The following is a 27,004-nucleotide window of genomic DNA, read 5'->3' on the forward strand; positions in this document are numbered from 1 at the left end:
TTTCAGGAAAGGAAATGGAAACTGTGCATCTGTGCAGACAAAGCCTTTTGACTCCAGCTAGATCTGATACAAGCAGGAGCCAAGGAGCCATGTATTCATAACGGGGAAAAAGCAAATGCCTGCAACATACCACCTTTACGGACATGCTATAAACAAAAGCTGTGTTTGTTTAATTCTGTGCATTTGCCTTGAGACAGAATCCATGCACCAGATCCAAAATTGGAAAATAATTTTTACTTACATTATTTTTACTTATCCTTGACTGTTTTTGTCCCCCTCCATCTCCAATATTCTGATGAAATTTGTTCATATCAGTCTGTGTATCTAATTCTGTAAACCTTTTCTCATCTGACAAGTCCCCTGAAATAAACTTGATCTAGTAAAGCCCTTTAGTACTTGAAGTCAATAGAGCCATTCATTGCTTAGAGGTAGCTATAAGACCTAAGTGCACATTACTGTGGGTGTCTGAGAAAGAAAGGACTATTCATGACAGTAAGTGCTTTTTAAATCGTTCCTACCCAGAAAAGCTTACCAATGCTACATTTTCAGTCTGACTGTTCTATGGAGATTCAGGAGTGACTTCAGCATCCATTTAAATTCACTTCTAGAAACCTTATCTGAGAGAGTGGAAGACGGCTTTGTCTGTCTGAAGTCCTGAACACTTAAAAAATAAGAGAAGAAGAAAAAAAGATCACAGAATATTCTAAGTTGGAAGGAAGCTACAAGGATTATCAAAGTCCAACTCCAAACCCCATGCAGGATGTCCCCGAGAATCACAAATATGAAACTTTAGACCTTTTATGGATACTCTCACAATGCTGAGGTATTAATTGTGGGCAGTAAACAAAGCCAAAATAAATTCTCATGACTCACACACAGCATCAATTACTACAGAATAACTTTCAACATTAGTTATAAAATGCATACAAAATGCCTTGTAGAGTGGTGAATTAGGTCTCAAGACCAGATTACTTCTTCATAGTGGCTGCAGTTTCTACTGCATTTGGATGAGGCTGATAGTAAAAAAAACTCCAATTACAAGCTGTATTAAAATAAGCAGTGGGGAAGATATCAGCTTCTATAGCTTTCTTTCATCTAACATCATTCTTTTATTGCACAGGTAAATCACATTTGAAATCCCTAAGCTCCAAGTATATTCACTTTCCCTGCCCCCCCCCCTTTTTTTTTTTTTTTAATAAATAAGCAGAAGTACCCATTTTCAGCTAATGACATAAAGCAAAATCTCTTGTCCAAATATGACACAGCAAAAATACGCTGAATTGTTCTGTCTTTGAGCCTCCAAGTATATGGTGAATAGGTAACTCCTTTGTACCTGCAAGCATTTGCTCTTCAGCAGAAGAGAATAGAAATGACTGCATGTTCCAATTTTATAAGGCATCCTCAAGGCTAAAATTATAGATGTTTTGAAAGCCCGAGAGGTAAGTCACTGGGGTCCCTTGCTGCGTATTGATTAAAAAATAAATGGGATCGTTAACTTGTTAGCAAAGTATCATGAGGAGAAGCGGTCTCATGGAATTTTAGGAAATCAATTTCATGTAAGAACTAACTTCTTTTCTCACCTTTTTATGGAGAAGAGGTGGTCAAGGTCAAGATAAAATGGTCTGAGGACATGATGAGGAATTACAAACTCCAGAGTTCAAATACAAGGCTGATACTGAGCAAGGGTATGGCCATAAACCAGAATATTAATATGTTTGTAAACAGGGAATACAAACCCATTTTTTTGCTGCTGCTCTGTGAGAGCAGTTGAACTATCCTAACCTAGTCAACTTCAAATATGGCTGGACATTTGCTGTTAACTTAAACTGGAGCAAAACTAAGAACCTGCAATTGCACAATGTTTTGATTGGGAAGATCACAACTATTTTCCATAATTATTGATAACATGAAAATACAGGACAGCATCAGTTTGGCTGCATTTTCCCCTTCATAACAAGTTTTATGCTAGATGAGCATAGAAAACCCACTAGATCTTCGCTTCTTTTTTTTTTTTTTTAATGATAATAAATCCACCCACAAACAACCACATCTTATGAGATTAAGGCTCCAAATACTGCTCCTCTGGCATACTGAGTCTCAGAGGTAGCTATCAAGCACCTTGTCATCAGAAGGTTGGTAAAAACCTGTTTTCCCAGGCCTTTCAAGGCTCTGTGATTGTGCAACAAGAACAGGTATGTAGACAGAATGTGCTAATGTAGTGCCTTGAATCACTGGAGTTTTTCCAAGACAGGTTCCAAACAGCAATCAAAACAATGATCTAAACTGTACCCTCCTTTTATTTTTTATTCTCTGAAAGTTTTGTGATATACCAGTTTTATCACTTTTAGACCCACACCTTTTCTCAGAATCACAGGTTTGGTTTTTTTGATCTATTTTAAATGCCTGAAAGATCTGGAAAACAAAGTTAAAAATACATGGTCTCTTTCTATATTTTATTTTCAAAAGATTAGGATAAGAGCAATAATTTTAATTTAGACAAGGCTTAAAACCTAGGAGGCATCCTTATGAATTTTTAGTGAATTTGACAAGCTTTCTGTATGTATCTTGTATTAGTTGAACTTTTACTTTTAGAGATACTGAAAAGTTCTTGATTTCCATTTCAATTTTTTTTTTTCAAGAAGTAACAAACCGATTCTTTGTACTGTACTTTACCTAAGTAGCTCAGACATTCGTAAAACGTATCCTCAGGTGTCTTTTAAATTGTAATTTATGACAGTATACAAGGACTCTATTCATTCCACATATAAGAATCCCATACACCAAAAGAAAATTTAGTAAAAATTAGCACAGTCTAGCAAATTTGAGACCAAGAAGTTTCAACAGCAAATTTAAAACCACTGGTGTGGGCAATCCCTATCCATATTGAAAATAGGAAAGGGATTAGCATTCTGGTTTTAGCGGAATAGGTTTTAGCATTCTGAAAATAAAAATAAAAATGAAAATAATAGGTTTTAGCATTCTGAAAAAAAAATTCCCCAAAAGTAAATAAATTCTCAATGTTTTAGTCCTTAGATGAGATGTTTATGTTATAAATAATCTTTTCAAAGATCACTCAACCCTTCTTCACCTTCACCAATATGCAAATTGCTTCTTCCACAAGATAAATGAAATAGCTTTAGGGTTGAAAGTGCCTAAGGCTTAACATGAGTGCTCTTAGAAAAAGCAGCAGCACTATCAACAGTATGTTTTTAGCACAAAACATAGATCAGTCATCCTCTGATTTTAATTTCTCAGCTTGAAGATTTCATACATTAGACAGATACTTCTCTTAGGTAAGTTCTTGTGTTCAAATGCCAGATAAGCTTTACACAGCAGTGTATCAATTATTCTCCAATGAATGATGTCTGTTGAGATGTACACTAAAATTGCTTACCATCTTCAAGACAGATACATATATTTAACACTGTCTAGTACAGGGTGAGAGATGCAGAATGAAAGTATAACTCTTGAGCTGTCTCAGGGCTGGTGCCATTCTCTGGGTAAGGCAGAACCACCACAAGTCTGCTGTAGGCAGCTGCCTCGATGGCATTCCCAGCAATTTCTTCCCATTACAGGAAACAGCCAGAGATATTGCAACCCATCCCTCAAACCCAACAGAGGTTACCACTGCTAGTTTGTCCTTACAGTCATAACATAATCTTCTAATTTATTCTAGTGCTACATTGTCCTGTTCGTTTCCAATTTTCCTATTGTTTCAACCAAGCCCTCATATGATCTAATGTTATTATGTTCATATATCATACGACAAAAATCCACTGATAGAACAAAATATAAAATATCTTCCACAATTTTAAAATATAAGATATAAATTAACATTTGACAGAAGTCTTCTGCATTAAGACTACCATCAGGTCCAAGTCTTCCATATATCAAAAATCTCCAGTTGCTGTCTCTTTTTCCTTTATGCTCTATTTATGAATATCTGATTATGTTGTTTTCATTTGCTTCTTGTTAATTGCGTCAAAGCTTCTTAGAAATTCAAATCCCAATAAGAAATCTTGTTCCCTCAACTATAGACTCTAGGATGAAGATATTTGCTCCACATCTAGCAGTCTGCACTCATGAGCAATGTGTATAAAACTTCTCACCAGAATAAGGTCTGGCAAATAGGGTTTTTTTATTTGGAATTGTTGTGTGTTTTGGGTTTTGTAGGGTTTGAGATTTTTCTTAGAAAATGTGGTGGTTTTTTTTTCTTTTTCTTTTTTTACATTATTGTCCTAGATCCTGACAGGTATCTTCCATTGAATTACCCGAATCTATTCTATTAAAAACTTATACTGCTTTCTCACTTCACAATGTAACTGAGAATCCAGATAGAGAGCATCATAAGGCCCCCTCAATTGTTTTTTTTTTTTTTTTTTTCAGGATTTCTTAGGTTCTTTTTTTCTTAGAGTAAGGGGACTTTTGCTAGAAAAGAGGCAAAAATTTGGGAATGCAACCTATATTGATCATAAAAAAAATGACCTATTGTAAACACCATCTTGCCATGATCTTTGGAAGATTTATATGCATTTTTAAAATGCTTCTGAGCAATTTAACAAGTACCATTTCCTCCTTTCAATTTATAAAAGGCTGTTTTGTGGCGTTAAACATTTTTATTATTTTTAATAATTCACTGTAGAGTCCATATGAGAGTTCAAGTTGGGCAACGTCAACGATTGTTCTGTTTGGAACATTATGAATATATTTTAGCAAAATAAGGTGGAATGGCCTGTATGAAAATTCTTGCAGCATATTTTCTGAATATTCAAAATTGTTTTCCATATATAAGGAAAACTGATTCTTAGCTTACATATTTATCTTCAAAAGCTTTTCTCATAAAACATGTAAGCTGTAACTATCATGACAATAAATTTTATTTTGAAAACATATTTTAAGACTGTTAAAGTTAAAAGCAATATTTCCTAATCACTCAGCCAAGTCATGCCTGGGCAAAATTTTATAGTGTTCTGATAATAGTCTTGTAACTTCAGAATCTGCAACATATTAGATAGTTAATCATGAGCATAAACCAGCTTTGTTTAAAAAAGCAGTAAGTTAGACTCACTGGAAAAACAGCAAGGCAGAGACCAAACATTCACCTGAACAGGGAATTTGACATGACCTTACAAAATGCTGATGGTAAAATATGAGAACATACTCCAGAAATGTGCAGGAATTTTGACCCTGGACTGTGTGTTGTTAATGTTTCCTCAGCATACTGCACTCAGCTATTTCCAGAAAAAGTAACTCGGTGAAATAATTGCAGGGAAAGCTCTTGAACAAGAGAATTCGAGTTCTATTTTATTATCTTTTGTTTTCCTGTGATTTTATTTTCAGCTGACCTTCCACCTTGCCTAAGCTTCCAGTTTCTCCAAGATATATAGATTCATTTGTGTAGAAGTAGATAATGCACTCCTAAACAACAGCTACAGAACTTAAAGAGTCTGCATTATCTTCTTAAGTTCCTCACTGTACATAAACTAATGAGTGGAAAATTTGCCCCACTGCCAAGAAGCCTCTCAGAGAGTGGCTGCATGATGCTCACATGGTGAAATTCTGTAAAATATTTATTAATAACATAGCAACATATTTTTCCAGACTTTAACTATGGGAATAGTTGATAGCCTTGGGAATGAGCTTGTGGCTCTGGGTTGGTCTGCAGATAGGCTCCTGTAGATCACCTATTCATCTGCTCAGGAGAGGCGTGAATTTCTTGTGCATATTCTGAAACAGTTTGCAGGCCTACAAAGATAAATTTCCCACAGTCCAAGAATCTTTATATCTCAGCTGGCAAGATCCATACTGTCTTTGACTAACTTGATCCTTGGCATGTTATGCAAGCTTGCCAGGAACTGAAACCCATCATTTACAAGGCCTTTACTAGTCCATAAGTACAAAACTGCAATCTGTATTTCTGAAAGCAGAATACAGAATTCCTTTGGAATACAGCAAGAGGTACTGAAAAAGGTAAGAGAACAAAGGAAAGTTTTCACCTTTGGACGGTTCTTGAGCAAGCAGAGAAACATGAGATGAAATTAAATAAAAGAAGAGAGCGAGTCTTTTCTTTAGGGGAGATAGACTAGCTACAGAAGTCTTCTGCATCCTCAGATGATCTGATTTACTGCCTACAGAAAATCAAATATAATCAGCTACTTTGGTATTGAGAAACAGCACTAAGGCAGTCTTCTGTGCTTGCAGGAATATGGTTAGAAAGCCAGTAATTATCAAAATTAAGAATCTGCTTAAAGCTCAGGTAGTCTATGGGAATTTTTTTCTGTTGTGAGCCAGCTGATGCCTGTTGAATCTGTGAGAGGAAACAATTTCATTAGGTATTGTGACATTTATGACAAACTTTTCGTTTTCTTAAAAGTTTGATGAAACTTGGTGCTTTCTGAATCTGGCAATTTGCTTGAGGAAGAAAAAAAGTCACAAAAGTGGTCACAAGCATCCTATCTGTACTTACCTTAGCTCAGTGAGGTAAGAATGTAATTAGCAAGATGGTATAAAAGAACACCTTAAAAAAATCCTGCAGTCTCACCTTTAAGAAAATTATGTCCTTTCAAACTCTCATACAATTCAGTCCTATACTCAAAATGCCTTTGTACTCATCTTTCATGAAAAAGAGCTCTGAAAGGGAGAAAACAGATCTCAAGATTATTACACTGCCAGGATAATCCAAATTATTCTACCTACAAGAACGAAATGATGATTTTTATTCTGTCCTTGCTATATGTGTAGCCAAGTAGTTGGGCAAAAGGGAAAAAGATTTTTTTATGCAAGAATTAATTTCATGCTCTGAACATGCGTGCCCACCACACCCAACAGATGACCTGGCCTTAGTGACAATACTAGCATTGGTTTCCTGCCCAGTGGCCTGAAAATAGCTCCCTGAAGTATCTCCCACCTTTTCCTCCTGGACTGCTGCTGTATTTGTAGAGCAGTGCTAGGAAAAATGACTACCAGCTAAGAAAGGGCAGTGGACTTCAGTTCTGCAGAAGAATGTCATTATAACAGGTTCGCCTGGGTACTCATAGTGCTTATGATTGAATTTCCCCAATTAAAAATATATTAATATATTAATCCTATAATACCCATCCAATAATAGATCAGTCAAGTTTCATATTAGAAGAAACAGTAGTTTCAGTGTTATTGTTCTTTCAATCTCTCCCAAGGAAATATGTTCTTATATTGAGCCTGGTAATAGCTGGTGAACTAGACCTGTCAAATCATAATATAGTAAATACACAACTTCTTCTATGCATGGATGAAATGTATATGCATGAAGGGCTCACAAAGAGAAGTCAAAAGAGATGTTCCCCCCCCAAATCCCAAACATATCAAATAAAGAATAATTTGCATTCTTACTCAAAATTTACCTGTAGGACTTAACCAACTCTCTATGAAAGGCCTCCAAGAGTTTTCATGAACTTACACTGGCACTTAGAAACAAACTGCAAAATTTGTAGTAGCTTCCTTGTTAACATGATGCAATATAACTTTTATAGGTTAACCTACAACAGAAATCTGTTTATCTCTAATTTTGTCTTATTCTTCCTAAAGAAGCTATTGATTTCTGAAGTTGTACCAAAACTTTACTATTATTCATTACAGCAATACCTTTGAATTCTGAAACATACACAAGTATTGGTATGCTTTTTCTTGGAAAGTTCTTCCAACAGCTAAGTAGTAAAATACCTACACAAACAAAAATCCAAACAAAACAAAACCCAAAAAATCCCCAACCAGACAAAAAAACCCAATCAAACAAAAATCTCCAAAACCCAACAGCCCAACAACAACAACAACAACAACAACAAAAGAGAGACCTAAAGAACCAAGTAAATAATCCCTAAAACAACCAAAACACAACAAACAAACCCAGAATAATTGAATGAATAAACAGGACTATGAATAGAAATTATGACCATAATTTTCATGCAGAAACTGTGGAAAAACTGAGCACAGAGGAGTTCAATGCAGAAACAGGCTTATGGGAAGACACACTTTCAATTGTTTTTTTGTTTTATGCATGGAAAATGGTCTTTATAATAACACTATTGATCAACACGAGAAAGGTATGCCTAGGACTTGGCTTGAGGCTTTCAGGTAGCAAGGGTTCTATGCACCCAGGTGAAGAAACATCATCCAGCTATAGGCTACCAAGATGATGGAGAGTGCATAGGCTACAATCCTTTGCAAAAATTGCCCTGGGCAATAAAGGACAGCCAAAACCAGGACTAGGACAAAGCTCTGTTTCAGTTGGAAGTTGAATCAGGGTGCAAGTTAAAAATGGCTGAAAAGGAGGAGAGCACCCCTTCTTTTGCTGATCACTTTCTTGACAATAAAAATTAGTGTTTTAATATAAATAATGTTATATCTGTCTGCACTAAGTCCAGATCTGCCTCTAGGCAACCCTGGACTCCTGAAATCTGCTCTATACATGGAAATGATAAAATTATAAGGTTGCAGTTTTAGTTGTTCCCTCCCTTTCTGATCCTTGAGCTGAGAGGAGCATTTCCTAAACAGCCTCAATCAATACACTTAGTTTCTCAGAACTAGCAAAATATCTGGGCTCTCTGGAGAAATTTGCTAAAGTTTTGTTTTGCCTCATAGGAACAGAGACCATTAACTTGGTTGAATCATACCAAATTACTTGCAAAATCCCTTTGATACAAGACACTGCCCACAAGAGAAAAATTCAGAACCCATTTGAATTATGAATGGAGACAGATTCCAATACATGCCTGTGCAGAGAACCAAGTATTTTTTGGTTTTTATTGGGGTTTTTTTTAAGCAAAATAAGAAATAACCTGCCATTCTGCTATTATTAAGATTTTATCTCATCATTTATTTTCAACTGGCATGGAAAATGCAAATAACAACCCCCTGCCTGGAACGTGTATATTGCTTTGTTCATATGCCTGAAACAAACTCACATCAAGAGACCACCACTGTACTGCACAGCACATTTACTTTCCTTACTATGGTTTACAAGTCTATTTGGTGCATTTATCATATAAAATAAGTCTTTAGCAAAGACACACAAACAGATTTATTGGACATCTTTTATGAGGCTTTATTCCAGCCCCAACAAAAGTCTGGTATTTACCAATGCTTAGTGAAATTTTACCTTGTTTATGTAGAAAGCTTAGGACTGGATTAAAACTTGTCCTTTTTCAACTTGCTCCGTGCTTCAGGAATGTTTTGGGGAAAGGAGAGGGGAGTCTGTTTCAAACAACTGGTCTGCTACCATGCTATTACCATTCTCTGTCCTTTTACACTGAAAGGAACCAGTTATAGGTAGACGACTTCCAACTGGTGCTTGTGGTAGTCCCAGTGATCAGAAACAGAAGATATAAAGATTCTCAGTTTCCTAATGCTGTGCATTTTTCATTGGGGAGAAAAACAGAACTATAAATGAGATTCATCAAGGCTACTGAAATCATACTACAACCAGATGTTTTATGTTATACTTATTCATGGCTGAGGGTTTCAAGTAACTCCTCATTTTAATCTTACTTGTTCCTTGTCATTTCCTGTCATTCTTATATAGAATCAGAAACTCTGATGGGCAACAGATATAAATGTAAACAAAAATGCCCTTGCAGAACGCATGAATTTAGACTGTCTCATCAAGAAATTAATTTGAATCAAGTGGGAAGACGTGCATTAGCAAACCTTCACCAATATAACTTGGTGGTTCATAATTAGCTACCAAGGCAAATTGGTCTAAACTGCCAAGGTATTTTCATGGAAATTTGTTATGAGGAAGGTGTTTGGACTGTCTTAGGTGACACCTCCTCAAGTATTTATTTGCTGCCGCAAAACAATTCTGTAATCCTCTAGTACAATAGATACTTTTATGTGACAAAGGAAAGACAGAAGCTTTCAGTTACTTGAGCGAGAAGAGTCATCGTTTTCTAATTACATTGAACATTCCAACTCACCAATAGTCTCCATGTAACCATGATGGTGATATTCACTGTTCTATTTTTAATCCATTTTCTCTGCATTTGAATTCTCAAACTATTTACAGTGCAAGTTGGTCTCTATGAAACCCCAACCTTAATGCACAAATTAAGCATTACCAGGTATATACATTTATTAATATTATTATTTTAGCAGAATAATGAACTTGTTAGATCATAGGAAAAAAGGAAAGACAGTGTAAACTATTAAAACCTGTCTGACAAAGGGTTTTGCTCAATTTAATCATGTGTTGAGCTGTGCACAGTTAATATGCATCTCTACTGTATTTTACCCTTTGGTAATCCAACGATTAACTTTCTGATTCTCTTAATTAAGTTCTATTCATTTGGATGAGCACTGAATAGTATTTATCTTTTGCTACATCAACAGATGATAAAAAATGTTTTTGTGCACTTTACAACACCTAGAAGGCTTAAAACTGCTACCCCTGCCTGCCTTCCTTTCCTGCTCCCCCAGCATTTGACATGGTGGGCATGGTGGTTGCTGCAAGTAACACCAGAATGAAAAGCTTTTATAATCAAAATGGACAACTGGCTCATAAAATAGTAATCAAGCCTAAAAATGGATGCATAAAACACAAAATTCCAGGGAACTGGAATTCCAGGGACCAGGATTGAAGGTATATTAAATCTGGTATTGTCAGAGCCAGTGTAAATACATCAAGAGTTTATAAACGATCTCTGAAGGATTTCAAGATAACATCTGTGAAGGATTTGAAGACATTGGTTTACTGGATTTCTTTAAATAAAGATTGTCATAAAGAAGTGATATAATATTCTGTTTAAGTGACAGAAGGCTTTGGGCCGTTATCAGTACTGTACACTGCAGAGGGCGTGTTGGCTACTGCCTGAGCTCAAGTTTAAACTTCCAAATATTTCCAAAAGATCATGCCTGTGCTCAGAAGTAAGTTTTCACATGACAGCTGGTTTATGCTACTGACGTAGAGGTCATCATAGCCTCTCTCATTACTCTTGAGGAAAATGGGAATTTCACATCCATAGAAACAAAATTATAATTTCCAGCTGTGTTGAAACCCAGTCAGGCACTGCATAGCTATTAAGCCTCATTACTAAGTAGCATTTCTGACAGAAATTGCAGAAAAATTGCCATTAAGGTTACAGATCATATGTTGTAGTGAAAACAGTTAAGAAGTAAAGAGATTTAGAAGAAATTGCTTCAAAGAGCTGTTAATTACATCACAATTCCTTCAGTGAAGCCACAAAACTGCAGAACAACTGTCGACATAAAAGACTGACAAAAAAGCATGTCTTTGGGTGTGATTTTCTGTTTGCTTATCTGGTAATATTTTTTTGGAAGGAAAGTGGTTCAGAAGAACAGGAAAGATTTTGTTCTGTGCTTCTATAGCAGGTAGTGCTGTAACTGTTGCTTCTGCTTTTCATTATAATACTATTCATATTGGTGGATTAAGATTATTGTACTCACATTCTAAATGAGTAACAATGAACAACTTCTGACACGAGGAAAATCAGCTTCCCCATTTTCTTCAAGCTAGACTGGTAATTGATATGTTCCACACCTTGAGTTAATCTACCTTTTCCACTGAAAGCGGTAAAAAAGGGAACATTTTAGATTTCCACAAAAACTTTGTAGCCCAGAGATGCTGTCGTAGGAAAGCCTTAAAAACAAGCAAATTGAAAGTCTCTAGAGAAATAAGAGTTATGAGAAGCAACATATCTCAAAGTTAAAATTTGCTCCCTTTTTGCATCTGTCTCCATAGAAAGACTAGCCTATGTATCATGATATTCCACATCCACTAGTTTTCCATGTTGCCCAGTCATTTTGATTGTGGAGGAAAAACACTTGAAAGCCATATCCAAAATATCCATACTTAGTTCCAGGATAACTTTCTGCTGATGTTCCTAGTCAAGCATTTGACCACAAGACTGGTAGGACATGGAGTCCTGGGTAAAGTAGGAGAGAGCTTGCTTGTTAATTGAGTTCTCAAATCTAGTGAACAGTAAAAACCTAAACTTTGGAAAGTAATCTGTGTTCCTCTACTGTGCATTTCAATCAGTGGTCTGAAACTTTCACATGTTATAAAAAAGTGTTAGTCCATGTGGAAGGAGCATTATTTCCCCAAGTAAGAGGGATTGCTGGGTAACTGCATCATTTCTGTTCACATCATATAATCCCATCATCATTTGTGACCCTTCTCTCTATACCTTCTTTTACTGACTGGATATGAAAAAAAAGCAATTTGCAGATGCTAAATGCCCATTTCTCTAAGGTACATAACCTCAACTTACTTAGATGTCTCTAAAAAAGAAATGACAGGATGACTAATACTAAACAGTATAACTCACTTAAGTAAAAAAACTCAAATGTGAGCACAAATCTCCTTTACCATAGTGGAAAAATTTAAATGGATGATTAGCTATTAATGCTGTTTGCTAAAGTTATAGCAATTATGAAATTTATTTTGACAGATAAATGAAGAATAAAAATTGTCCTGTAGATTCACAGAGCTATCATTCCATAAACTATGAATGAACCAACCTGAGATTGTAAAAGGTGACTTCATTTATTATAAACATCATATAGACCATCAGGAAATGTTTTGACTGTCAAATAAATAAATAGATGTTTCCCTATCATTAGCCCCCAAATGTAATACTGATATTTTGTGCAGTCTGAGAGAAGATTCTGAAATAATAATTTAATTTTAAAGCACAGGTTCATGTGTAAAATTATTAGTTTGATAAAGTTTGTCTACAAAAATAAATATTACTCTTCTTTACAGTGTATGCTTGGAGGCTTTTAAAAAATTCTAAAACATTCTGTTCAGCATTTACACATCCCCGTATGGCTCCAAGCTCAACTTAAGTGCTAGTGAACAGCTCAGGTTATATGACAAACAACTTCCTGCTGAATCAAGAAGTCAAAAACAAGCAAAGCAACACATATGATTGTAAATGGTGGTAGTAGATCTGAGAACTACTGTCATCTGACTTCAGATTTCCCTCTGCAAATTGAAAAAGTAGAAATGGCAGTGACTCACAAAGACCATTTTGACTGTGCTTTATCAGAAAAGCATCTCAAATTGACTGCAGGTTTTAAACTGCTGTGACATTTTTTAAATTGTTTTTACATGCTTAACATGTATTTACTACTGTCATTTGGTGGCAGTTTTTGGTGAAAGGTGTTTAAAGACTCTCAAGTTCCCTCAAATAAATGAGACTAGTATGTAGCATCTTTCTGAATGGAGTCCAACCTCAGGTTGTGCAGCAATTGATGAGCTGTCCTTTCTAGTCTAAGTTACATGAATCTGTTACATCTGTCTTCAGTAGTATATGAACAGATTTGCAGTATTTTTTCCCTCTTGCTGTATTCTTTTGTTGGAAAGAATCATCTAGTCGTTGGTACGATCTTTCCAGAATATTTATTTTGGCACAAATATTGTCCATGTTGTTTCTGAGATTTGTCCAACATGAACAAGTGCAGAGGTAACAACACAGGGCATAAAACATGACAAAGCAATAAACCCCATGGGGATGTATTAGACAGGGAACTGAATCTTTCTCCTTAGTGCAAGAAAAACTTTCCTTTTTAAAAGATTAATGTCAGATTCCCTCTTCAATTACCTGTCCTGTACTGAATGCTCCATCTCACGTTCAGGGTCAAAATGTCTCCCATAAATCAAATTCACTCAGTGAATGTTAGTAAAAATATTTTTTAGTATAGTCTGCCCCTTTAGTTGCTGTTTTGCAACATGTGTATGAATAGCTCGGAAAAAGCCTTGAAAAATCATTATTTCAATCAGAAAATATCTTTTCCTTGTAAGTGGTCAATACCAACATATAATTCCTAAATGATAAATCCCACCAACAACTGTGTTTTCCATCAGTGCATCCCACAAGCAAGAAAAATACAACAGCTACTTAAAGACCCATCTATAATTAAAAGGCAATTGCAATCCAGCATTAAAATCCTGAGTTCAGGTCTATTCCTGTACAAGCCATCAGAAGCAGAATTTTCCAGTCATCTTTCTAGACTCTTGCTTCTGTTTATGCTCTTGTGATACTTAGGAATATTAAAATTTCTCATTAATATTAGACTTTTAATGAAACATCATTTGACACTATTAATTAAAGTTCTTGCTCTTCAGGCCAAAAATGGGTCTTTTCCAATTAGTATTAGCAGATCATGTAGCTTTTTCTCAGATCAAAAGGTTATTTTGAAAGCTTCATATGGTTTCTCTGAATACAGCATTAGAATTTTCTTCTTAATTCTCCCCAATTTCTTCCCAAAGGCTATCACATGTCTGCTGTAGTTTGAATAAGATTTCCCTGTTGAATAAGGGTTGTTAGCATTTCAACGACCTAATCTCAACCAACTTCTTTGTTTCTATAACTGAACAGCTGCTTTAGCTAATTTCTTTCAGAATAAATCCTGAATCTTCCATTCTTTCCTAATGCTTTCAGTTTATGTAGGACAATCGAGACTAAAATTATTACATAAAGGTCACAGTGCTGAGTGATATAAGACATAAAAGAGAAGATTTCACCTAATGCAACAAACACAAGGCTCAGCTAAGAAATATGATCCAAATCTGGATCCAAATAAATCTTTCTTTTCACAAACTTTATGCCTAGCCCAATTACACAGTACAAACTTCTGAAGACTTATCATTCAACAGCAAATAGTTTCAAGTTAGGAGGTTAACAAAAGAACATGTCATTACAAAATAATTTAAAGTTGGAAATTGAGACTGTACATTACATGAAATAATCTGTACATCTTTAAAGAGATACTTTCAAGAATAACATAATCAATGTTTTACATTCCTTTTCCAGTAAAAGAATAATGAACTCTTAACCTGGGAGATCAAAACAGAGAATTAATCAGGACAGCTCAGGACTAAGTGAATACCTCGACAATAACTTAGATTTTTATATGTGCAACAGATGCATTAAACACTTCTTTATTCAAATTTCTATTAATTCTATCTATTCAAAATTTACTTATCTTCTGCAAAGTTGCCTTTAGGTCTACAGGTATTTTCCTCTTCTTTCTTCTATTTGATAATATAACACCATAAGAATCCCAAGAGATGCTACACCTGAAGTCACAGGAGGTTTCATTATTTTAGTCACAGTCTGCTGACAAAGTTTGACTTAATACCAGTAAGAGCCATATAAAGAGCATAGTGCATGCAGCAAGCCTCATTGTCCTCCCTACTCTCTCCCATAGCATCAGCAAAGGCTCATTTTATGAAGATTACAGTGAAAATCTCTGGAAGTCATTTTTCAAGCCAATTATTTGGCTGGTAAAATGGGATTTCTGAGTAGGACTGTTTGATGTATTCCGGCAGTGATGTCTTAGTTCATTTATTGTATAAAGGGTCTATCTAAAGGACATCAAAATAACCCTGCCACCAAACAACTCCCACACACTACATCTTTTGCAGATTGAGATGACTAAAAGGCAGTATTTTCACAAACTAGTGTTAGAAAGCACAGAGCAAAAGTGCTTTTACATTAGTAGCACCTAAACAGGTAAAGACCAGACATAAAAGGTTTGCTTTTGGGGTGAGAGGAAGAAACAGACTACAGGTATTGAAGCATTTTTCCATAGTGTTTCATAGTTATGCTCCCTCTTATTTGGTCAACAGAAATGGGGTTAAATTTACTGGCCTTGTGGAGATACTTGATAGGGATAATGCCAATAGTAGCAGTCAGCAGTGTACAGATTGATTTCCTACAATGACTCCAGTGATCAGATAACTTCAGAGAGACAAGAGTAAAATGAGAGGCTATGTGACATGCACTTTTTATTATCAGTGATAAAACACGAACTCTGACTCTTACCATCGTGATGTTATCATTGTACTTGCATTATTTTGTTTCCCTAGCGGCTTGCATTACAATATATCAAAAATAATTCCATTTTTAGCTGAGTTGCCTCCAGTCAAATATTGTGAACTGGTCTCAAAACACTTTCCTACAGCTTTAGATATTGGTGCTATTTCTGCTGCTAAGGATTTAGTTTGTGGCTTTATAAGTCATCCTATCCTCAGCAAATGAAACAGTCCTAATGTAAGACTATATTTTCTTACAGTTAAAAAGTGTTCTGTGATACAGCAGCACAGAGACAACATCATCTGCAGATTACACTCCTCTGAAATGAACAGTTCAAACTACAGTCCACAATGTTCACTATTCCGAGTGATGAGTGTGCACAGATTATTACTGCATTACAAAAAAAACCCAGTGGAACATAAGCCAAGAATGATGTTTCACAGATATGACAATGGCACCAGTTACAATGACTACATGAGATAAAATCATATCAGGTCTCAGGGTCCTGTCACTTTAAGATATGGAAGACAGACACAGGATATGTCATTAGAGAAGGAAAAACAAAGAAGTCAGATTTATATGCTCAGTTAAAAATCATCCAGTTCGGCTTTGCTTAAGAATTTTTCGAACCTGTAGCACATTGAGACTGATCATTGAATTTTCCTTACCCTTTAAAGCACATGTGAGATGGGAAGCATATCTGCCATCTTGAGCAGATGCACTGGTGCTGCCTTGATTTGATGAGAGGCTGGCTGACAAGGGGGTATGATAGGGAAATATCAGACATATCCTGCTATGGGAAAACAGGCAGCTGTTACTCAAAAGCTCTGTGACTACATTAATGCAGAAGGTGAACCAGATCTAACACAGCCTGCTCACTATGGACCAAGGGAAAACTGGCTGTGATTGCTAGAGGGAGACAGGGCAAGGAAAAGGCAATAGCATACAATGAAGAGTGAAATCAGGAGAGATTGATATGAAGAACAGAGTGAGAAAAAACAAATGACACCTCTGTTTCTCAGTTTCGCAAGAACTGGTGTTTATAGCTAGGTGAAAAGAATGTGAACCAATTGTCAGGTCTTGCACTAAAAATTCCTGAAAGTTGCACTCCCCTTGCAACTTACTTTCTGCACTAGGCATTACTGTATAACCTGTAATGAGTAGCACAATATAATTTTTTCTGCAATACACTTGTTACACACTAGTCACTTAATGGTTTCCTGAGTGCTACCCCCCAGACTAATTTCTTGAATTGGCCAAAAGATGCATAGTAAGCAATGCAAAAAATTGCTGGAAGGAGGTAATGTCATGATTAAGGAAGATAAATGTCACTCTGGAGACTATAGACTGCTACTACATGTAAAGCTGAATTTCAGTGCAAAGCTGAAGTTCAAACTTGCATTCAAATATTCTTATTTGCATTTATCTCAAACTTCAGAACTCACAACTTAATTCTTACACAGCTTACCAAGAAAGCCTAGTATGATTCTTTTTTAAATGAAAGACAAAAGAAAACACCATTTATTGCAAAAAAAAAAAAAAAAACCCTCTTAAAAATATTACATATTAAACTTAAAATATTACCCATTGTGTACAGCAAAACTTTTCGGGATTGGTATAGCAAATACTTGGGACATCCATCTTTACAAACACAACATCCAAAAACTTTATCTTCTATAAATGTATTTCTAAAATCTTCTATAATATTTGTAATAGGATTTTTTTGTTGTTGTTTTTTATGATAACATAGTTCTTTGGGCTCCAGCTTTCAACAATGAGCAAAGAGACAATGATAACAAGGAAATTAGTATACCAGAAAAACCTTTAGTACCTATAACATTTAAAATTGTCTATTAACATTAAGTGTTTTAACATTATTAGAACAACTGAAATTGCTATTACATCTCCTTGACTCGGCCACTAATTCTACAAGTCTTCCTCTTAAGGAGGTTAGGGAAATTTACTTTTTCTGTCTCTCTGCCACACACACAGGTTTTTAAACAGATCAAAATATTTTCATGCTGAGCCATGCTCTATAATGCACTCTGTTCAGCATAATAATGCCATTATTTGAAAAAAAAAAAAAAATAGAATTTATAGCAAGAAAGAATGACCATTTCAAGTATCACATTGAACCCCTTATGTATTACTATTTTCCTGCTTTACCCTTTAAATGCTTCAAGGTGTAAGGTCCACCCTTACTGATTAGATTACTGCATAATTAGATAATTAGATACTGCATAATTTAGTCCCTACAACCACATTTTGGAGCAACTCCTTAGCTGCTCATTGTATTATGAAGTATGAATATTCAGTAAATGTCTCCACAAAACTGAAAATTTCAATTTTCCTATTTGAAAGTACTCCATTACACTTTAATGCTGGAAGGCAGCAGAGATAAGGAAAGAAAAAAGTAGGAAAGTTCCCTGGTATTCAGGCTAGGAACACCAAGACACTAGAATAAAATTGCTCACAATCCTTTTTTGTGTGCGTCTTTCCCTGTGAAAAAAGGTTTGTTTAAAATCTTCTGAAGAGTTTAAAAAAACCCCAAAGTAACTGAAGTCTCTTCTTATCTCCAATGCAGAGAGAATACAGAAAAAAATCTGAGAAAAGTCAATGAAAATTGCTACAAGAAAATAATGTTGGCAGCAAGCTGAATCCATTACATTTTACTCAGGCACATTACACCCAATATCATTTGTTTGACAGCAGGAAAGTAGGCTCAACCTAGGGGAAAGATCAAGGGCAGATTTTGTTTATAGAAGATGTGGCTCTAGTGTGTATAATAACACCTCTGAAGAAAAGGCAAAACAAAAAAATCAAACCAAACCAAGCAAACTAGAGGTTAAGTATAGCCAGATGAAAAAATGGTGACTTCATGCAGATACCTTGATCAGAAAGGAGCAGTGAGCACTGCTTACCTTTAACAGTTTTACCTTCCCTTGGTAAATCAGGCATAGAGTTGAATGTTATTCAGAAGAAGAAGTCATGAACTCCTCTTAAGCATCTCTTCAGAGAGAGCAAACTACCCACTTATTCTCTGCTGTTTCTAGGGAGTGGGCCAGTGTTGATACATGCAAATTTCCTACAAGTGTTGTACTTTAAAGCAGCAGTACCTCAGTTTTTTTTGTTTGTTTGGGGTTTTTTTACCTTTATTAGTAGTTTGATTTGCTTTAACCAGTTGCTTTGTATGACATGGCATGTTTTCACGAGTTATTGATAGGATGAAAATTTAATGTTCCTTTAGCTAATGTATCTCTTCAGCTCTTTGCATTTACTGTACTTACATATGCATGTGTGATAAGTATCACAGGTCATTGTATAGAAATTGCAGTCTTTAGATAAATAGGAACTGTGTGCTCTAACTACAATATTAATGCTTATATCCCTTATTCAGGAACTAATTAGTCTTTAAAATCAGATTTCAAAGACTAAGGCTTTTTGACCTTCAAACTATGACAACAGTACTTGAATACTTTTAAATCACAATAATTTTGGATTTTATGGCTCTTCCAGCTATAGTTCTAGTGGGGGGGAAGGGAGTCTGCACCATTACTTAAAGAAAATTTCTCCACTGCAGAGTATGTCAAAGGATTTACATCAGATGTATAAATTCACCAGTTCTCATAAAAGAGCCAGAGATGCTAAGAATAAGCAGGTTATGTATTCATCTCCCCTTTCAGTCCCAAGATATTCCTTACACATATCAAGTAGTCTAAAGACAGGAAAAATATTGTATATGTGAGAGCTAGGATGCTATGAATCAGTTTTTATGTCCTAAAACAAAAAATAAGTCACTTTCATCATTAAAATCTAGCTATATGAGCAGGATTCTAGCCCCTTAGTGGCAACTTGTGTCAGGACAAGTCGTGGTACAGAAGTCCTGAAAAGGACGAAGACTTTGTCAGTCTTTATCAGTCATTTCTGGGCAGAAACTATATTGTAGAGCACTTGGTGCTCAAAGGAATTCTATTCTGAAGTGACACAGTATCTCTAGACTTTGGGTCTTCATCAGTGAAAGGAGCAGTATTTAATAGTTTTCTATCAACCTAACCTTGAAAATAATGGTAGAATAATAAATCTGAAAGCCATTCAAACTAACATACCTGTCAGTAACTTCATGCTAAACAACAAAGGCAATAATAAAAAAACTCCACTAGGCACAAACTTGAATGAAATCTGGGGAAAAGATCTAATCAATAGGTTGTCTAGTAAGATCATAAAAAAAACCCTCTTGTTATTGATCTATTTTACTGTCAGGTTTTTTTTTGGGGGGGGGGGGTGGGGGGGCGTTTTGTGGGTTTTTCTTTAACCTTACACAGACAGCATGGATATGTCAAAAAGCTCTTAGAGAGTTCAGCTTGAGATCTATCATTAACATCTGCTTTCATGCACAAGGAATTCTTTCTCTCCTGGCTTGTTTCTGCTGATTAAACAGTAGAGGCTGACAGGGTTACATCGCCCTTCTCTCTACTTAAGCTAACAAACATATTTAGCTTTTTTTTTAACTACACATAGTAATTTTTTAACTGTGTAGTATCTGCAGAATTCTCATGGTCTTATTGTCTAACACAATACAATGTTGATATATTTTCTTTATTCCCTTATACACTGAGAGAATTTTGCCTCTGCTTTACTATTCCAGTGTTAACTAAATATTAACCTAGGCCCTTACCTCTGCTGAGGTAAAATGCTTACTCATCTTTTTTATATCTAAACAACAAAAAAAAAGTCTGAGTGTAGTTATCATGATCTCTAAGTATCAAAAGTCTTAAGCCTGTGTTACAGTTACCCCAACCAGAACTCATTTTCTCTAAGGAAATTTAACAACAGTGCTGCGTCAGCAGCTTTGCCTTATTTCTTTAAGCACTGGGACTTACTCAATTTATGAATATGAACACTTTATTACTTTGAAAATGCTGCTTTAGAGAGGCACATCCTAAGTATGTTTGTCCAACAGTGCTCTTCCTCCTCTCCACCCTTTTTTCTATCTCTCTGGTACTTCAGCAAAATCTGTCATGAATTAAAGAAGCTAGCTTGATGAGAATAGGAAAAGTGTGCGTACAAAATTATACTAGGTTTCCAGTAAATCTATTACATGGAAATCAAAGCTGAAAAGTTGGGTTTGTGCTTTTTGTTGTTGCTGTTTTGTGTGTGTGTGAGGGGTTTGTTGTAGTTGTTGTTTTGTGGAGGGTTTTTTTTCATTTGCTTTATTTTTTCTTAAAAAGACTCAATCTACCCTCAGATGGCACCAATTTTTTTCTACCTGAGCACTGAAATACTGTAACAAAGTATAGAGATCAGATCAGAGTCTGGTCACATTTTTCTAAATATTTCAAAAGAAAGAAATAACTAAGGTCAAGAAATTATGAGATGAACAGAATATTTCTCCTCTTCATCCAGTCAATGCAAATGTTTCAAAGTTTAAGAAGATTTTGCTTTGCAAATTGTTCTGTACAAGCAATTGGCTGGATTTGGAAAAGTTTGTGGCTATTCTTTCTAGAAATATACACTTTCCTATTTTTTTAAAAGTAACTTCCTCCTAGAATTTATTTAGTTTATAATCTAAGCAAGAAAATAAACAAACCTCAGAATAATGTTGATTCATTGTATAAGCTTTCTTCTAGTACTTTCAGTGGCTGGATCTGAGAGTAAGAAACCTATTATACTTTAAAGTTTTCTGAATTCGCAAGACAAAGTCAGAATAATGCTCTGCAAAAACAGTTTACAAAACAATTATTTGGCACTTCCTACAATTTTGACAGTGCATCTAATCCTCCAAACAGGAAGAATTTCCTCCTGTGGGTGGTCTCATTAGGATGAATCCACAGACAAATGCTCACCAAGCATTTCTTTAACTAAGCACACTGGAAAAAGCGCTAATTAAAAAAAAAAAAAAAAAAAAAAAAAAAAAAAAAGGCATTTAACACTATCCAGAATCCAGTACAGCCAGTGACATTTGTGCCATTATTTAAAAATAAAAATTATCATTTTCAGCTGATCATGGCTGGTAAGGATATCACCAAGCACACAAACTAGTTTTTACTATAGCTAAGACAAGTCTTTACAGCAGTCAAGACTTATTCCTCTGTTGTGGTATTTTATGCTGAATTCAAGTAGAGTTGGGAGAAATGGTTTCACATAAGGTTTTAAAGATCAATATGAACCAGGTTTTGCGGTGTGTAATTGCACAAATAAAAATCTTATTATAGCTTTGTGAGTTTCTAAGATGTCAATTTAGTTAAATTTATGTATGTAGAAGCAATGTAATAGACACATTTGAGAGACTGGAAACAAATTAAAGCACGTTTTCTACTATTTGTCCACAAGAAATTAGAGTTACAGTACTATTAATCCACATCAATGCTTCACTTGAACATGTTTGTTATATCTAACACTGCTATATTGCAGTTCAGAAAACTTACACAGTTTTTTTTTATTTTCATTTACATTCCTAAAACAGATTTCAATAAATATTAACTCATAATCTATGTGCATAAGAACATACATTATAAAAAGTAGTGAAAAATACTCTCACAACTAAAATAGCAACTATTTTTTAACAAATTGCTATATAAAAACAATTTTAACAAATACTGCTGAGAGTACAGTCTGTATGATGATACAAAAGCACTACTGTTCAGAAAAATGTTAAGCACATATTTGCTCTCATTTTACTTCATGCTTTCTATTGAACCTAATAGGAGTTAAATTAAATCTAAAAGGTAAGGGCTTTTTTATACGCCTTTTTGAATAAGATCTGTGCCAGTAAGCAATGTGCTATTCACTATCTTAAGTAGCTTGAGGATACTTTTAAAAAGTAAAAAATACATGGTAAGAAGAAAATTTAATAAATAGTACAATGGAGTGTTCTTTAGCCCAAGTCCAACTTTTTCATATTTTAGATGTCAATTTACCACCCATGAAAGGTGTCAGATTAAGATCTTTCAGGCTGAAATTATCTGTACAGCCACAGAGCATCAGCAGCAGTATAGTCAAATTTTCCCGTAAAATGAATTTCTCCTCTCAAGCTGATCAGAGTTTATACATTGTAAAGAAATTAGGGTGTTTTCTTCTTTTTACCTTTTTTTAAATTTTATATTTCAATATCAGAAAAAAGAATGGGAAGTGATTTCATAAAGGAAGGAGTCAATTTTCTGGAATTAAGGGGACTTCAAATGACATATATTTGTGAAGTAAATCTTTTTTTGTGATTTTACTTGAGCAACTGTATGATTTTCAAGTCAGTCTCTTGGCCTTAAATTGCCAGCCTCCCACAATGCATTGTCTCACTTTCTTTTTTGCAAATCTCAGTCTCCAGTCTCCCCAGTAAGCAAATACCAATTCTCTAGGGAGAGCCAGAGGCTAAAAGTACAATTCTATATACGGACTAGCCAAAAAATATACATGGAAGTGAATGCTCACTGATTCAACCACCACTTGCTCCCAGATAATTAACTTCATCTTCAGCAGAGCGATAACCTAATGAACCAAGTGGCAAATGGGAGACAACTTTTACAAGCTCTGCTCTGTTCATACCACACCTCCCAGGCAACAGAAGTAGTACAGAAAAGGGCTTTGGTTTCACCTAAATTGCCACAACCATGCCTTTCATGTGCTAGCACAAACCCATCTGTTTTGCCAAACACAAATACTTACAGGGCATATTACAGAGAAAAACAAAGCACTGTCTATGACCATCACCCTGTATAAGGATTTTAATATTTGCAGTGTGTAGCTGTCTCAACCTAAGAGCTTGCATGACAGAAGTACCTTTCAGTTTAGTTAAATAATAATTAATTTTTTAAAAAATTAATTAACTAAGAAAGAACCAAAAACTTTTTTAAAAATCCATCAAATAAGAACCAGACTGAAGCACCACAGCTTTGTACACAGCTTCATTTTTGCCAGGGCCTATCAAAAGAAGTTGAGAACATTTCCTGTTTTACATCTGCCTAACACTTAACTAAGGTTTTTATCATGTCATATGGTACTGCACGAAGAATTTCAGTCAAACCATTGCACTTTTTTTTTTTTTGTAAATATTATACCAACACTTGGACATACTCTCTGGTCATGCAAACTCAATTTAAAACACTTAGTTTTATAACTTTAACATTTGAAGTTTGGCACAGGAGTGTTTCATGGATCAGAACTTAAATCACTTTTCATATGCACTATTAAAAGTAAATGTAGACTAGTGGTGCTATCACATGGGATTTGCCTTTAACTTACAACTAATATCTGAAGTCTCCTAATGTTTATGGATATCCTATGATGCATCTCACCACCGAAACTGAAGCCAGTTGTAAATTAAAAAGATAAATAAAAGCCATATGCATCAAATACAGAATATATTAGAGTTGATTTGCCTTTTAATTTCAACAAGTTAGCTGTTTGGGCAAATCTTAGACATCATCCAGAATCAAAAGGCTGTAAGGAACTTCTGCATATTCTGCATGTCTGTTTGGTTCAGCTCACTCAAAACCTCTTTGAATAACTTCTTGAGTTTCATGGTGAAAAAACTAGGAAGAAGCTAAGGAAGTTCTTGATAGATCAGATTTTCAACAGCTATGTATAGAAGTACATTTATAGAATTATAGAATGATTTGGGTTTGAAGAGACTTAAATATAATTTAGTTCCAACCCCTCTGCTGTGAACCTTCCACTAGAGCAGATTACTCAAAGCTTCATCCAAACTAGCCTCAAGGTCGAAGGATGGGGCATCCATGTCTTCTCTGGGCAACCTATTCAAGTCCCTCACAACCCCCACAGTTAAGATATTTCTTCCTAATATCTGGTCTAAACCTACTCTCTTTCAATTTAGGACCATTTCCCCTTGTTCTGCCACTACATACAAGAGTAGGTTTAGGTCCCTCTCTATCTTTCTTGTAGGCTCCTTTCAGGTATTGAAGGGCTGCAATCAGGTTACCCTGAAGCTTTTTCTTTTCCAGACTGAGCAAACTCAAATATTAGCCTTTCCTCAAAAAATATGCACTCCATCCCCTAAACCCTCTTGGTGTCCTCCTCTGGACTGGCTCCAGCAGGTCCATGTCCCTTCTGAGCTGGGGACACCAGAGCTGGATGCAGACCTGCAGGTGGGGTCTTACCAGAGAGGAGCAGAGGGACAGAATCCCCTCCCTTGCCCTGCTGCCCACGCTGCTTTGGATGCAGCCCAGGACACGTTTTTCTCTCTGGGCCGTGAATGTCCATGGCTGGGTCATGTCCAACCTCTCATCCATCAGCACCTCCAGGTCCTTCTCCCCAGGGCTGCTCTCGATCTGTCCATCTCCCAGACTGTGCTGATACTGGGGTTTTCCCCCTGCACTTATAGGCAAATATATTGTAGAGGTATTTTAATATAACAATGTATAATGACTAATTTAAAAGCAACACTCATGCTTTGTAACTCTACATTTTCTAATTTAATTTAAGGCAAATCAGATATATTTATCATGACTTGCTTGGAGTTTTTTTACATTTGTGGAGATCACTGGAACTCCTATTTCTAGCCATACTTTTATCAAATGAGACATTAGCTATGCTACACTAGTGTGACCTTTTTATCCAATATGCGATATAAAATTAAAAATTAGTACCTATTAACAATAAAAGTGCTCTAAAGTAGACTTTTGGTCATATGCTGTCCTTCTTTGCTGATAAGAGTCACAGAAATATTTTTGGTATATTCGTACACTGTAGCCAAACAAGAGGGCTGGCAAGCCACAAGGAAATCACTACTGTCCATTTTGCTTCGGCACATTCAGTAGACTAAATCTAGACATTCGAAAGTGTTTCTAGAGAGAGCCTGTAAAGATGTATCATCTTTGAAAATTCTGGTTCTATCATCTAAGCATGTTTTCAGGCTTCCTGGGGGGATTAAGGGTGACCTAGATAACTGTGCTAGGAGTTTTAAGAGACAATTAATGCACTGAACAAAGATATGGTAGCCTAGATGGGATGCCATGGAGCCATGACTATGACTATTGTTATAGCTGAGCTAATTAAGTACACCATGTACAGCCTTTTGGGCTGGCTTAGGGACCTGTGCATTGTATTCATTGTGAGATGATGGCACACTTAGGTATTTGAAAACCAAGCCATCTGAGAACTAAAAAATGGGTTTAGGTGCCTGCCTTTAGATGTCTGTGTTTATAATGGGATGGTTTAACACAAGCAGACAAGTAGTCCTCAGGCTAAAAACTACAGATTAGAAAATAATCCTTTAGAATTTTATTTATCAGGCTACATTGCATACTTCTCATATATTATCCCAATTTTTTTAATGGCCTGTACAGAATTAAGGCAGGGCTGGGATGCTGTCTGCCACCCCACCAAGAGGAATTTTGTCTTCTCTCTACCTAGAATACTCTGTGATGGATTAAAAATATTTCTGCTTGTGCCTCTGGAGGTAGCCTAACTATATAATCTTTCTTTCAATAACAGAAGTAAGCATCTTAGATTGAAAATAATAATAACTTACCATCTGATCAAATCTGTTTCTGAATGCCAGCTTATTTTCCATTTAAAGATGTTATTTAAAGTTATATGCAAACTCCCAATCCCATGTTTCTGCTAAAAATAATATAAAAGGTCTTTCTTGCTGCAAAAAAATATATGATTTCAAAGATTCTAAGCAAAAATATGTTTAGAAGGTCTTATAAACAGGATATAGCTTCATACATAAAATTATTAGATAAAGACACACAAGTATCTATTTTTTTTGTTTATTTTTTCAGATAAAGTCAGTAGTTTAAACTAGCATTACTGTTTAGCCCAGTTTGGTGTTAATCTTATTCCAACATTTAAAAGGCTATCAGATCTTCTGACATTTTAATACAAATATAGTCTGTGGCTGTGACAGCATTTGGTATAGATATATTTTGCCATGGTATTTCAGATAACCCCAAGTATGTTTCTCTAAATGAATTTAAAAATCTTCACAGTTTCTCTTAACAGATTCCACATGGAGAAGAGTAGATTAGGAAACAGGCTTCATCAGGATAGCACTGATGCTTATCTGCAACTTTTCTCCAGAGTTTCTAAAAATTCCATATCAGCAACTTCCTGAATTTTTAAAGGTGTCCCATCAAAACTTTATTATATTTATATGATGTAATAGTGGATACTATTACATTAGATCTATAAGAGAATTTTGGTTTACTACAGTAAAAGAAATGTTTTCCTGTGTT

General features: G+C 35.4%; 1 protein-coding gene across 2 annotated transcripts in view; it reads right to left on the minus strand.

The window, feature by feature from the left end:
* The window catches only part of LOC136363380 (contactin-associated protein-like 2), a 226,320-nt gene that overhangs the window by 111,437 nt on the left and 87,879 nt on the right, over positions 1-27,004 (minus strand). Inside the window, exon 4 of one of the 2 annotated variants that reach the window (XR_010743983.1) lies at positions 12,910-12,976. The exons of the other annotated variant lie outside the window; for it this stretch is intronic. The gene's annotated coding sequence lies outside the window, so the exon portion shown is untranslated. Of the gene's footprint in view, positions 1-12,909; positions 12,977-27,004 lie in introns of those variants that run through there. 2 annotated transcript variants of the gene reach the window in all.

The sequence above is a fragment of the Sylvia atricapilla genome, chromosome 1 (genome assembly GCF_009819655.1).
Source record: "Sylvia atricapilla isolate bSylAtr1 chromosome 1, bSylAtr1.pri, whole genome shotgun sequence".
In the NCBI taxonomy this organism is placed as follows: Eukaryota; Metazoa; Chordata; class Aves; order Passeriformes; family Sylviidae; genus Sylvia; species Sylvia atricapilla.